This window comes from Eschrichtius robustus, chromosome 3 (genome assembly GCF_028021215.1).
Source record: "Eschrichtius robustus isolate mEscRob2 chromosome 3, mEscRob2.pri, whole genome shotgun sequence".
NCBI classification, from domain to species: Eukaryota; Metazoa; Chordata; class Mammalia; order Artiodactyla; family Eschrichtiidae; genus Eschrichtius; species Eschrichtius robustus.
In genome coordinates this window covers 177,461,224-177,476,702 of record NC_090826.1, presented here as the reverse complement: position 1 = coordinate 177,476,702, position 15,479 = coordinate 177,461,224, and the positions used below count along the sequence as shown (strand labels likewise).

Here is a 15,479-nt window from a genome sequence, read left to right as displayed (position 1 = left end):
AATATGTATTACCTTTCCATGTAAGATATTTCTGCAATGGTATATATTATACAGATGAGTAATATTTTAAAATATCTTAATTTCTTTTTAAATAAAATTTGCTGAGATATAACTTATATACAAAAAATTCTACTGACTTTTGGTTTCAGCCCAGACATGTAAAGAACTTGGAAAGTGTCTCTTAGGTTCTTACAACAACAAAAATCTCAACAAAATGAAAATCAATGGCTTTTCCTGTACCCATCAGGTAAGTGAGGCAAGGGAAACCACCATAAAATCTGGAGAGATGGTCAAATTTAGAGAGTCACAGGAAAGTTCTGCTTTTCTAGAGCAGAAGCTGCTGATGCCATCATGGTAGGAACACAAAAGGTAACTGACAAATTCCTGGAGGCTGTGTGAACCAGCTTGCAAGTTAGAAATTCCTTAGCTGCAGTCTTGGGGGAGTTACCTTACTTTCATGGGGTTAGCCTCCAGGAATCTTACCAGGTTTTCATGGTTAAGATTCAAGAACCCCACACCCCTTCAGAGGGATGAGTTTTTAGATAAAACTTTAGAACAATATCCATGAAAGAAACCATAGGTAATTTGGACTTCACTAAAATGAAAACCTTCCACTGCTCAAAAGACGTGTTAAGAGAATAAAAAAGACAAGTCACAGAACAGGAGATAATATTTGTGAAACACATACCTGATAAAGAATTTGGATCCAAAATATACAAAGAAGTTTTAAGTCTAACATGAAGGAAACAACTAACCCAATTAAAATTAGGCAAAAGATATGAACAGACACTTTACCAAAGAAGATGTACACATGGTAAATAAACATAGGAAAGATGCTGAACATCATTTGTCATCATGGAAATGCAAATTAATTACTACAGTGAGATACCACTATGTACCTATTAAAAAGGCCGATACCCAAAAAACTGACACTACCAATTACTGGTGAGAATGCAGAACTACAGGAACTCTCATTCATTGCTGGTGGGAATACAAAATGGTATAACCACGTTGAAGACAGTTTGGAAGCTTCTTACATGGTTTTATCATACGATCCAGCAATCCTGACCCTCACCATTTACCTAATTGATTTGCATAAATGCAGATGGTTACCATATATACGTGTGTGTGTGTGTTTATACATGAGTTAATGTGCACATGTACCCCCTTGCTCTGTCCACTGAGAGATCCTAGGAGCAACTATACTCTGGTAGCAAAAATCATACTTTTTACCCAGATCTAGGTTTCTAATATCATTTTCCAACAAAGTAACTCCAGCTCCTTGGAGCAATGATTGATTATAGTACTAAGTCAGGAACTATACAGGATGAGCCTGGAACCACATATTTCTGGCAGATTAAAAATATGGAGGCATAGAACACCCAATGAACTATAGACAAAGCTGGAATAACTTTAGCAACAAAATAAAGTAGTTTTAGATCATACCTCCAAGCCTAAAATGTCCCAAGTCCATGACTCCATATTGATATAAATAAATCATTTAATAAATAAGTAGATGGAGGAAAAGAATACATCTTTTGTTCAGAAAAAATTCCATATATTTTTGTAGATACTCTACCCTCAAAGAAGTAGGGCATAACTCCCTACTGTTTGAGTATGAATGCAGTTGGGGACTTTCTGCTAAAGAATACCAAGTGTCAAGAGGAATAAAAGAGTAAACTTATAGTGTAGAAATCTAACAAACACTACCTCAGTCAGGTAACCAATGTTAACATCAACAGTAATAAGTCAGATTATGTGTATGCTTATATTAATGATATATTAATGTGCATTTGCTTGCTTAAATTAACATCTTGATTACCAAATTAGTAAAACTTAAAAACCTTTTTCCTAGACTTTTATGCCACTTTCTAGATATGGAGTTTACATTAGTTACTTCACAAATTTATTTAAAGGTTAAACTTATTGAAATGCAACATCCATTCCAAATTTAATATTTTACTCTAATTTTAGCACTGTGTCTTTGTATTATTCAGTAATCTTAAACTCAGGAAGATGTAAAGTTTTGTAAGACTTTTAAAGTAATAAAAGTTAAAAGTTTAAAAACTGTGATATTTGGTTGGAATGCTATTTTTAATAAGTCTAGATCTGACTAACTGAAAGATTTGTATTCACTTTTGTTGTTGTTAATGATGACTTTTATTTTGTATTTTTGAGTTTGCTTTTTTTTTTAATTTTGAAAATTTCCCATCCAGCAAACAACCTCAAATACATGAAGATATAAAAAAGATCACAAATAGCTAAGAAATATAAAGATATCTCAATTTTTAAGCAACAAAATCTTGAATTCATCTCAGTTAATACACTGCAACTCTTGTTCCTTATTGCTATGGTTATCTTAATATTACATTTTAACCTGAATATTGAAAAGCTCTTCATTTACAGCTTGCATTGAAAGCCATTTTAAAAGCAAATGGAAATTAGCAGTGTTTAGGTTTTTTAAACCAAAATGCAGACAACAAATAGCTTTTCTAAGCACATTAAAAAAATTATGCTACATGGATACTAAGAGTATGCCTTCATCTACTGAAAATCATGTGTTCTCAAATGTATGTGACCAGATAATTATGTAGTGCAATGCTTTGGACTGTGATTTATATTTAAGCAAAAGCTTCTGAATGGCCATATGTTTATAGGCAGTTATAGCTAGCTATAGTTATGAATTCTTACCATGAAATAATTATTAAAACAACCACAATCATACTTAAATGCATTACCTAAGGAGTATGGTTATGAAAAGGAATTTAATCCTACAAAACAAAAGAAATACTCAGAAATGGTTTTTTTATTGAATTTTTTCATACCAGGATCTGGTTTCTGATACATTTAGGAAACACCATAAAAAATGGCTTTTTACTTTCCATGCTGTGTTCAGTTCGAAATCACAAAGCATCTTTTTAAAACAAATTTTTAAAAATTTAATCAAAGTATTATATATACAAGTGGAATAGGAAAGAGTTGAGGTTCTACCAATAGTCCAGAATTTAAAGCTAATGCTCAAATTTGAGGGGGGAAAGGCTGAATGCTTCATATTCTAAATTTAGAAATAAAGTGAAAGTTATCGTTAGCATCCGTCCTCCAGGGTTTATTCTGAGGACTCAACTCAGAGAACCACCTATCAACAGCGCCATCCTTGCCTAAGCTGTATAAGGAGGTACTTGGGATAGAAGACACTAATTTGGAGGAGGTCAGTGATTACGAAGGCCATTTTTGGTGGCACTTTGTTGGCTTTCTGCTTAAAAAGCAGAGTTACCCAGCTATACCTTCAAAACCAGGGCAGGGGAAAAGAGAGATGCAGATGACTGTATGGATGGGTGGCCAAGTGAAGGAGATCAAAGACTCCTCTCCCTGAGTTTCCTGATTTCATAGAAATGGCTCCTACATATGCCTGTAGGCCTGAAAGTAATTCATGGATACTGTATGCTTCCCATTCTTCGTAGGGAGTAGCATGGAAGATTTTACCTGTCACAAAGTGGCTGATTTATCCTACCTAGATCAGAGATGATTGGCAGTGTTGTGGTCCAGTCTTATATCACTTTATTTGACATTTCAATATTCAAGTTCATCTGTATTCTTTGCTGGCAATAGTAAATATGGATAAACAAAATACTGGACAGTTCAAGATTTTATTTTAACTGAAGCTTTTCAGGCATATGTGAAGCAAATGTAAAATCCTGCAAAGCATACCCAAAGGTCAGGTGGAATTTTTATGGGAGTGAAGAAATTGTCAACATTTTATTCCCATGAGAAAGAAAATCTTATTCCTGTGATAAGTGTTACAGAGCTTTTACTACTCTCTTCCTCCTCCTTGAAAAATGTGACTAAACAAGTCCTAGCAAAAGAAGAGAAACTTAATTTCTCACGTTTTTTTCAAAAATTTCCTACATTTTTATGTAGCCACATTTCTGAATTCCTTAATTGTTTCTAAAATATTTTCATTTTCACCATTCTTTGTTGATTTTTTCGTATGTATTTTTTGTAAATAATGAAAACATTGCTTCCCTATTTTTACATTTGTACCTCATTACTCTCATTTCTTTTCTTATCTAATTGCAGTGTCCACAACTTCCAGAACAATGTCAAATAGAGATATTAGACATCCATATCAATCAATTTAGTGTAAGTTATGCTGTGGTAACAAACGACAAAACATCAGTGGTCTACCTGCTTACTTCTTATACTCATGTCCATCTCAGTGTAGCTGAGAATGCTCTCTGTGTCTGCTGTTTCCCAGGCTGAAAGCTGGCTAAAATTGGGCTCATGGCAGTGAGAACATTAGAGTAACAGCTATAGGATAATTCTAAAAACTATATTCTTCCTGAAAATGGCACAATTATTTCCACTCACGTATCATTAGTCAAAGCAAGTTATTTGGCCAAGTTCGTAGGGAAGGGCCTGAAAAGAAGGGTGAGCAAATATTTTGATGACAATACAATCTGCCGCATCATTCTTACCTCTATATTTAATGATATTCTAGTGTATCTTTCAATATTAAGGATGATGGCTACGGATTTCACACACACACACACATGCACACATGCACATGCATACACATATATTATTCATTGATACAGATAAGGAAAAATATGTATAGCTATTGATATATATATATAAATATGTATTTATATATACATATCATGTGAAAAGATACTCCACATTGAGTTTTGTCTCCTTTTCATTAAGAATGATTGTTTAATATATAGTATTGAAGAAAATTTTCTCAAACCTCTATTCATAGTCTAATGATATAATAATCATTTATCCTTTTTCACATGTAAGTTATATTACTATATATATTTCTCAATATTTAAGCACTTGCATTCTTGGAATAAATTTCATTGAGTGATGCTTAGTGGGATTTTTCTGTTATTTATTTTTAATAGATTATATTTGTAAATATTTTATATAGAATACTTTTTTGGTATATTGAGGCTAAACTATATTTGAAGCAATTTAATTTTTAGGAAGCACTTTGTTTTCTTATGCTTTCTCTGACAAATTTTGTTATTTATTTTATGCTGACTTGATTAAAGATTTTAGAAACTTTCCTAGAAAAGTTAAAATAGCTTTTCAATTATTTTTTTGAAGTGAAAAATAATTCACTTTGACTCTATCTAGGTTAACAATTTTTCTGCAGAAGTTTTCAGAATTCATGACATTTTTATGTGGCTTCTATAGTAATATATTTGTTAATCTTATTTTTGAAAAATTAGCTATCCAGGTTTTCCAGTATATTTAGAATTAAAGAATATTTAACATTGTGATTTTTCTAATTTCTTCTGAATCTGATTTTACATCTCCATTTTCATTTTTGATGTTTTGTGTCAATTTTTTTCCACATTAGTTTAGCTGGTTATTTATTAAAGTTCCAAAAGGACTAAATTTTAATTTATTTGTCAGGCATTTATTTTTTCCGGTGTTAATCACTAATTCTTTATAATTATTAATATTGAAAATAATTCTATATTAATTTGGTTATATCGCTAAGCTGCAAACTTACTGAGCAGCATTCTCTTTGTCTTTCTTTTGTATTTTAGATTAGTGTTACTATAAATGTACTTTTGTAGCTCAGAGTATATTTAGTATATTTAATATCTGAGTCTAATTCCCTGCATCTAGACCCACTGGTTATCAACTGGGTGCTGGGCATTTTCCTAAGCCTCAATTGTTTATTATTTATTTTTTAACATTTGAGGATAAAACTACTTTATTGTAAAGCTTAAATGATGTATTGTATAGACATTATTTGATACCATGTTTTTGGGAAAAAAAATTCTTAAAGGATTGCTTCTATAGTTTTCTACCTGCAAACAGATCTTACATAATTATGTAAATCTAGCATTTAAAAATCTTTAATAAACAAATTAGAAATGCGACTCTTTTCCATTTTCAGTCAAAACTAAAACTCAAATCACCGAATACAAAAATTTAGGTTTATATTTTTGTAAGTAGCACATTGATAACATATGTATTTGTCTAACACCAAGTCTGAGGATCAGCTTTTGATAACATCTTAACCCAATTTGGCATTTCTACGTATGCTTAAGTGTCTAGACCAATATTTTGCAGTACAGATTTTTCTGATGCTGAAAATGTTCTTTATTTGTGTTCTGAAATATGCTAACCACTACCCACATGTGGCTTTTGAGGACTTGAAATATGACTGGTGTGACTGAATAACTGAATTTAAAATTTTATTTCATTGTAATTAAGGTAAATGTACAACAAATAGCTGCATGTGGCCACGTGTAAGTACTGGGGAAAAAAATCTAAACCAAAAATCATTGGTATCTAAATAGACCAAATAATTCACAGAAGTTTCTCAATTACTCTTATTGTTTTTAATCAATGTCAAAGCGATGGTTTGCCTTTTTATCTCGAAACTTTTTCGTTGTCCCCATTTTTTACCCTAGAATATATCTTAGTAGATAACATTATGCACAAAGGAAAAAAAAATCACATAAAGCTAATGGCAAACCACAGTAATCAAAAGTTTTTCTTAAACTCTTTGATATGGTTCAACAAATAATTTTGTGTTTTTAGTGTAATCTCTATGTCTTGATTTTATTATCTGTAAAATGCTGATAACACTAGGAAGACCTACTCCATATAATTTTGAATTAGCCAACCGAAGGAACGCATACATCATAACATATCATGCTTCACAAAGCATGAAGTCAGGATAATGAGGTGGTTAGGGGCATGAGTTTGGAGGTCAAACCAGTCTGGGCTCAATGATAGCACTGCCATTTAATAATTGTACTGCACCGAACACACTATTTACCTGCTCTAAGTTTCAGATTCATCATCGGTAAAATATCGGTAATAATGCTGAGCTTCAAAGACGTTTGTGTAGATTAAGTAAGACAATGTTGATAAAGCCCTTGGCACCGAGTGCAGAGAGGTTGGCAAAAGGTATTAGCTCAAAGGAGCAGCTGTGTTAGTGTGGTTACTACTGCTGTTGTTAAAAAAACTTGAGAAATACAACTTCTTTTTCCGAGGATTTTTTTAAGTGCTCATTGTCAAGTTAAAAGATATATCCCCCAACATATGAATTCAAAAATAATTTGAGTAGACTTTGCTTTAACTATAAGACAACTACGATTAGTGATTTTTTAAATTAAACAGATGGGAATCTCTCTGAAAAAGACTGAAGATTTTTTAAAACTGAAACAGTGAAAAAAATAAATAAAATAACTATAGAACACAAAGGAAAATAACTATAGAACACAAAGGTGATGGGGTGTCAGAAATGGATGAATGCCTTCTGTCTGCACTGAGGCACCCATGCAGTACGTTTTTCAGCAATCTGCACGTCCTGAGTCCCCCTTAGGCAGCAAAAGTAAGGAGTATAGTCGACTGATCCTAGAAATTATGATTAGTGGCCTGGCAGCACAGCCATTTTTGTTGCCTGCTTTTTGTCTAAATTTAACATGGCAAATGTCCTAAATAAGTAAACTTTTCTGAACTCTCTAATGAAAATTAATGAGGTGGCTGGCTAAGTCACTTGGAATTTGGGGGGTTGCAGTGAAGACACATCCTCAGATGACTTTAATTTTTAAAGTTCTTCAAAGAATATACAGGAAAGTAAATGAACAGAAATTTTTCTCACTTTGAACAGTGTGAATCACTATTTAGCCAGACATAAAACATGATGGTGTTTCTCAGGAGCTTGAAGATCATCGAGAAAAAAAAAAGATGTATCTTTAGCAAACCTCCAGACGCAAGACTGCAGTTGCTTCCCCTAGCATCCCACAATTCAGTGGATTCAGCCCACAGCCCTTCAAAGTTCTCCTTACATTTCTGTTTATTTCATGGACTTTGATGAGTCATGGTTTCAGCTAACTTTCTTCTCTTCACTTCTACTTTCTCGCATCATCTTCTTTCTTCCCTGTTTGAGATTTGAACTCCTTTACGAATGGATTTTTTTTTTTAAATAGTCATTCTCTATTATAGGGTCTTTTTATAATCAAGTAGTTACAAGAAAATGACTTCCTAGCTATAGATCAGCTGCTTTGGTGCCATTTCCACTCATTGTTCATCCAGCTAAGGTTAGAGCTTCAGGGTTACATTCTACAAAAAAACAATTGAAGAATAAAGTGATCTCCGGAGCAACACTGTTAGCTAGCATTGCTCTTGACCTTTCAAGTACAAATACTTTTTTCTTTTTGGTAGAAAAATATATGACAGGTTTATTTGCAGTTTGCTTAGACTCTCATCTGAAAATTTGCTCATTACATAGCTAAAAACGTATGCACATTTTTAGTCATAAACTCCTCTGGGTGTGTTAATGACATGTCAGATCTTACCTGTAATTACATGAAATCAACTTCTTAATTTTTAATCTACCATTTTAAGGAAAGTACCCACAAAAACCCAATTACTTTTGTAAAGGATTAACTAGTACATTTGGAACTACATTATTTTCTGAACACAGTTCCATTATATGATTTTAAAAAATAATTCTTTATTTCAAAACTGCATTTTTGTAGAATAAAGTTTAATAAAGTCAGATTCATGAATAATATCTACTTGTGGGGAACACTGTATTACCTGTCAGTTAGAAAATTAATCAAGGTAGAATAGTTTACACTTTGATCCTTAAAGATGATGTAAATGGTATTATTTAATTAATAATATACTAAAAATTACTCATAATTACATAAATCTGAGGCTGAAATCACATTACCTGTGGGTTAGATTTTTGGTGATCTAGATCTTATCAAAGAAAAATTTCATTCAGATATTTCAAAATATTTTGCATAAAAATTTTAGGGCATAATTCATAAATTATTTTCTAGTCAAGACTAAAAACTAAACTTGTTTTTACCTACCCAGTGTTATCTACAATGGATGTTTTTGCTAAAATTGTAATAAAATATATAGAAACATAAGGTTAAAGCATTTAGCATAGTCTCTTTTCTTCCATCCAAACAGTTAAAAAATTAATCAACAAACATTTTATTTTATTATTTATTAATTTTTATTGAGGTATAATTGACATATAACACTATGTTAGCTTCAGGTGTACAACATAATGATTTGATATTTGTATATATTGCAACGTGTTCACAACAAGTCTAGTTAGCATTTGTCACCATGCATAGTTATAGAAATCTTCTTTTCTTTGTTTTTTTTTTTTTTGAGGACTTTAAGATTTATTCTCTTAGCAACTTTTAAATACACAATAGAGTATTATTAACTATATTCCCCATGCTGTACTTGCCACCCCCATGACTTATTTATTTTATAGCTGGAAGTTTGTACCTTTTGACTCCCTTCACCAATTTTGCCCACCTACCTCCTACCTCCAGCTCCACCCCAGCAACTATCAAACTGTTATCTCTATCTGTGAGCTTGTTTTGTTGTTGTTGTTTGTTTATTTGTTGGTTTAGATTCCACATATAAGTGAGATCATATGGTATTTGTCTTTATCTGTCAGATTTATTTCACTTAGCATAATGCCCTTAAGGTCCATCCATGTAATCACAAATGGCAGGATGTCACTCATTTTTATGGTTAACTAGTATTTCATTGTGTGCGTGTGTGTACATATACACACACCGCATCTTCTTTATCCATTCATCTATCGATGGACACTCCAGTTGTGTGTGTCCATATCTTGGCTATTGTGAATAATGTTGCTATGAGCATTGGGGTGTACATAGCTTTTCAAATTAGTGTTTTCATTTTCTTCACATAAATACCTCAAAGTGGAATTGCTGTATCATATAATTCTATTTTTAATTTTTTAAGAAACTCCACAGTGTTTTCTACAGTAGCTGCGCCAATTTACATTCCCACCAACAGTGCACAAGAGTTTCCTTTTCTCCACAACCTCCACAAAATTTCTTACCTTTTTTTATAATAGCCATTTAACAGGTATGAGGTGATATCTCATTGTGGTTTTGATTTGCATTTCTCTGGTTGTTAGTGATGTTGAGCATCTTTTCATGTGCCTGTTAGCTGTCTGTATGTCTTCGTTGGAAAAATACCTATTCAGATAACCTGCTAATTTTTTAATCAGGTTGTTTGTTTTCTGCTATTCCATTGTATGAGGTTTTATTTTTTAAATGTATTTTGTATTTAACCCCTTGTCAGATATATGATTTGCAAATACTGTTTCCCAGTCAATAGGTTGCCTCTTCATTTTGTTGATGATTTCCTTTCCTGTGCAGAAGCTTTTCAATTTGATGTGGTCCCACTTGTTTACTTTGGCTTTTGTTGCCTTTGCTTTTGGAATCAGATTCAAAAAATCATTGCCGATACCAATGTCAAGGAACTTACCACATATGTTTTCTTCTAGGAATTTTATGGTTTCTGGTATTACAAACATTTAGTTTTAATGCAGACACTCACAAGGAATCTGTATTGCTAAATTTGAATTCAGTGAGTACAGGGTATATTCTGACAATATGGGTCTTGAAATTCATCCCTAAGTAATTACAGTGTAATCTTTGGTCGATCATCAGTCAGTAGAGCCACAAAATCGTGATTCATAAAATAAAAAATGGACACATTAGACATCATAAAAGTTAAAAAATATCTTTTTTCTGGAAGTCACTATGAAAATAATGAAAAGACAAGCCTTAGGCTGGGAGAAATTATATGCAAAGGAAATATCTGATAAAGGGTTTGTATCAAGAATGAATAATGGGGACTTCCCTGGTGGCGCAGTGGGTAGGACTCCTCACTCGCAATGTAGGGGGTCCGGGTTTGATCCCTGGTCAGGGAACTAGATCCCACATGCGTGCTGCAACTAAGAGTTCGCATGCCACAACTAAGGAGCCCATGTACCACAACTAAGACCCAGCGTAACCAAATAAATAAATAAATAAAAAGAATGAATAATGTACTGTCGAAACACACACAAAAAACAATTCAATTAAAAAATGGGCAAAAGATATGGACAAACTTTTCACCCAAGAAGATAACAGAAATTGTGCATTATTATCTGTTGTTGCATAGTAATGTTGACACACTTGGCAGTTTAAACAAAATACCTTTATTATCTCACAGTACCTGTGGGTTGGGAATATAAGCAATGGCTTAGCTGGGCCCTCTGCTTCAGAGTCTCTCACTAGACTGCAGTCAAGCTATTGTCCAGGGCTGGGGTCTCTTGTAAGACTCACTGGGTGAAAGATCTACTTCCAAATTTAAGTGGTTGCTAGCAGGATTCAGTTTCCTGCAGTTGTCAAACTGATGGACTCCTTTCTTTGCTGGTTGTTGGCCAGAGGCTACCCTCAGCTCTTTGTCACATGAGCTTCTGTATTCTGTTGATTAGAATTAAGTCACAAAATCACCTCCATGCTAAAAAAAAAAAAAAAAAAAAAAAAAGAAGGAGGGAGATTTTACACAAAGGCATGAAATATAACAAGATGTGGGGATAACTGGGGCCATCTCAGAGTCTGCCTGCCACAGTGAGCAGATAATCACATGAAAAGATGCACAATATAATTTGTCTTTAGGGAAATTCAAATTAAAACCACAATGAGATATTGCTAGTCATATATTATAATGGATGAAATTTAAAAGGCTGATCATACCAGGTGATGTCTACTATGTAGAATAACTGGAACTCTCATACATTGCTTGTGAATATGTAAAATGGTACAACCACTTTGGAAAACATCTTGGCAGTTTCTAAAAAAGTTAATCATATACCTACCTTATGATTCACCAGTTATTCCACTTCTAGGCATTTAATAAACATGAGGAAAGAAAGCACAAGTTCAGGTACAAGAAAGTCCATAGCAGTTTTATTTGTAATAGTCAAAAACTGAAAAGAACCCAAACAAACATCAATTTATAGAAGGACAAACAAGCTGTCATATATCCCTACCCAGCAATACAATGGAATGAACTATTGATTTCTACAGCGTTGATGAATGGCAAATAATTAAGCTGAATGAAGGAGGCCAGAGCAAAAAAAAAAAAAAAAAAAAAGAATACATATGGTATGATTCCATTATATAAAATTGTAGGAAATCCCAAAAAATTTTTAGCAACAGAAAGTAGAACAATGGTTGCCTGGGGATGTGAGAGAGAGTCTGGGAGAAGTAAGAGGAAGGGATCACTGAGTCATGAGGATACGCTTGGGGTGATGCATATATTCCTTTCCTTGATTATGGTTTTGCTTTCCTGGAGTACACTTATTTTGAAACAAATGTACTTTAAATGTGTGCAGTTTAATTTCTCCCATTATGTACAAAAAAATCCATTTCAACCCTAATTGTGTTTCTGCCTAGTTCCCTCTTCAGAAAAAAGTCATCCAAAGGATTGTCTAGACTCAGTTTCAACTTCTGCTTTTCCCACGATCCTCGTTAGTCAGTTACAATATTTTCCATACTCTTCAATCAAAACTTCATTCTTCAAAATCGTAATGACATCCATAGACTAAGTACGGAATCCATTCTCTTCTTGCTTGACCTAACAGTAGGATTTAAAGCAGTTGATCCTACACTCTTTCAAAGACATCATTCCCCTTTGATTTTAGCATACCAAGATCAACTGATTTTCCTCACAGTTTCATTTTCCAGTTAGTTCTTAGTCCCAGACCTTTAAACATCAAATTATATAAAATGTTTACAGCACTACTTTTTAAATTATTAAAGGATTATATTAAAGTATAGAATTTAAAAATATTATTTAAATTATTCAAATTGACATTTAAAATGTGAGAATAAAATTCTGAGTTGGAAAATGGGTATTATGCTCTGAGAATATGTAATTTGGTATTAGGAGAGTCAGTTAATTTCCTTAGTACTTAGTTTCCTTATCTATAAATACCATATCCTTTAATTCTATTCTTAATTACATGTGGTAAATTAATGACTCATACATAGATAATTAACCTGATGCATCCCTTCAGTATGGCATAACACAAATAATTAATAAAATATGTGTTGAGACATAGTAGACCCTACTTTACAAACTAAAATTCAAATACATATGGATATATTATCTTTTCTTACAAGGGTCTCTATATATAGAGAGAGACAAACTTAAGGTTATATTCTACCTTTTACAGTGGTATTCATTGTACGCTTTAATTATAAGAACATTTATATTTATATTATTCACTTACTCCCCTATTTCACAATTTAGAGATGGCTTGAAATGAAAAGAAAAAAATTAAACTATATGTATTGAAATATATTATCTCACATAAAAAATATTTTGACTTCACTGCTGCCCTTTATCAGAATGTATACTAACTAATTAAATGTTATTTTAAAGGACTTATAAATGAAGATTAAATACTTTCCAGTGTAGTTTGTAAAAAAAAAAACAAAAAACAACACGACACCCCTTGCTCTTGCTGTTCCTTTCGTTCCCTAAATTTATAGCTAATTTTCACGAGTCATAAAGTTCAGGATTACACATCCCCTCACCCACAATACTTCCCAGCTTTTAAAAGAGCTTAACAATTTATTATAGCAATTTAGCAAAAGTACTGCTGCTTCCTGTCAGAATTTACTGGCATCTTTGCTCACAAGCTGAACATAAAATATGTCAATGTGACCCTTATCAGTATCCTTGATGCTTGACATTGATTGCACCTCTCCTTTCCTCCAATTTTATGTGCATGTTTGATAGATCAGCTAAACCTGGAATGCCTTTAAATTTCTATAGTGAAATTCTTGGATTTGCAGAAGACAAATTCCTATTAGAAGAACAATATGTTGAAACAAAACAGAAAACTTAATAGAGGCGATTTATATAACCTGCTAAAAGATAACAAATATTAAGCTATATTTAATAATCACATCTGACTTTAAATCAAGTAATTTATAATTATAGAGAAAGTATACAACAGAAGATATTTATTATGTGTGTTATTATGAGTTATAATAATTGTGTGTGTTATTATGTGTTATTATGATTCTCTGGTCCACTTCGTATTTCTCTCACTAAATTATCCAAGAATAATAATAGTGCTTTCTCTCCAGCCCCTCACTCACTTTTTTTTCACATGCAAAGATGTGGACCCCAGTGGAAAATAATATCTAGGCCCATCAACACCTTAATAGTTGGTTCATGATACTATAAATGAAAACTGTTTTCCAAATAATGTTAGTATCTGTCTCTATCACCTCTGTGTCATCATTTGCATGATCTTATAAGATTTAGAAGGCCCTGAAGGCTGCCGGTGCTTTTGTTCCTTTGCTTAATAACTTCATGTGACATTAACATCAATAATCTTCACTACTTACATGCCAATAAAGCTCATATATTGGGGAGTTTATGCTCCCAATAAAATATTCTAGGAAATGAAATTTATTTGTAATAATGGAAAACAGAGTTTTTAAGGTAATGAGGAAGTTATCTTTACCATTTATCCTTGATTTTGAAAGTGAAATCTTTCAGTGATTTATTTTACCTGAAAAGTTCTTAATAAACTTTATTAAAATAACACTGCTATATTTCTTTTATTATTTATTTGTGTATCCTAATGTCAGAGGTGAAAAGCCCAAACTAATATAGAGAAAATTTAATTACAACTACGAGAAGAATGCTAGGTTGTCTGAGGGAAGCATTTAGACAACATAAATATGTATATCATTGTATATATATATATATATATATATATATATATACACACACACACACACACACACATATGTATGGTGGTGTATACTGAAACTTATTTCTCTAAGATACTGATTTTATTTAAAATTTGAAATTATTTTAGTTTTAAATGTAACAAATTTTAAAACTTATAGAGTGATAATATAATTGCACATGTTATAAAAGGCACACAGTTTATTGCCTGATAAGCCAATTATTCTGTTTGGAGGCTAGAAGCATTTTACTTTCTTATTGAGACTTGGAGTCTCATTAATAATAATATCCTTTATGCAGAAGGCCATGCGCTGACAATAGCAGGCATATGTAGCATGAGGTTGTCCTCACACTGTGAGGCCCTCTTCACTCTCAGCCAGGTGAGGCTTTTATTCCTCACACTCTCTCTCTTTGTGCTTATCTGTATTTGATGTAACATCTTCCAAAAGTGACCATGACAAGTACATTTTTTATGCTCTTCCTTTGTTCTCACACAAATACATCAAAAACAACTTTAGTTTTTAAAATGTATTTCATGCTTTTTGTCTATATTCCTGTGGAATAATCTGGGTCCATATACTTGCGCTCTTCCAGGTAAAACAAGGTAAATTCTGCTCTCTGGACTAAATGCCCACGACTACTGCTCTTTCAAGCATTACCTTTTTCTGTTATTTTTTTTTAAATTAGAAGTGATCAAACGTATATTAACAACTTTTCTTTTCAACTTAACCACATTTATTTCAAGAGAAAAATTAAATATTTACCTCCTGTTATCAAGAATTATCTCAATGAAAAAACGTGTATTTAAAAAAAAAAACTTTAGGGTTTCCCTGGTGGCGCAGTGGTTGAGAATCTGCCTGCCAATGCAGGGGACACGGGTTCGAGCCCTGGTC

The 15,479-nt window shown here is 32.6% G+C and overlaps 1 non-coding gene across 1 annotated transcript; it reads left to right on the top strand.

Annotated features, from left to right (window-relative positions):
* Positions 1–7,120: 7,120 nt before the first annotated feature.
* On the top strand, positions 7,121–7,199 carry LOC137763168 (small nucleolar RNA SNORD79). Its single transcript, XR_011073731.1, has one exon. It is a non-coding gene; the product is annotated as a small nucleolar RNA SNORD79 (small nucleolar RNA).
* Positions 7,200–15,479: the final 8,280 nt, after the last annotated feature.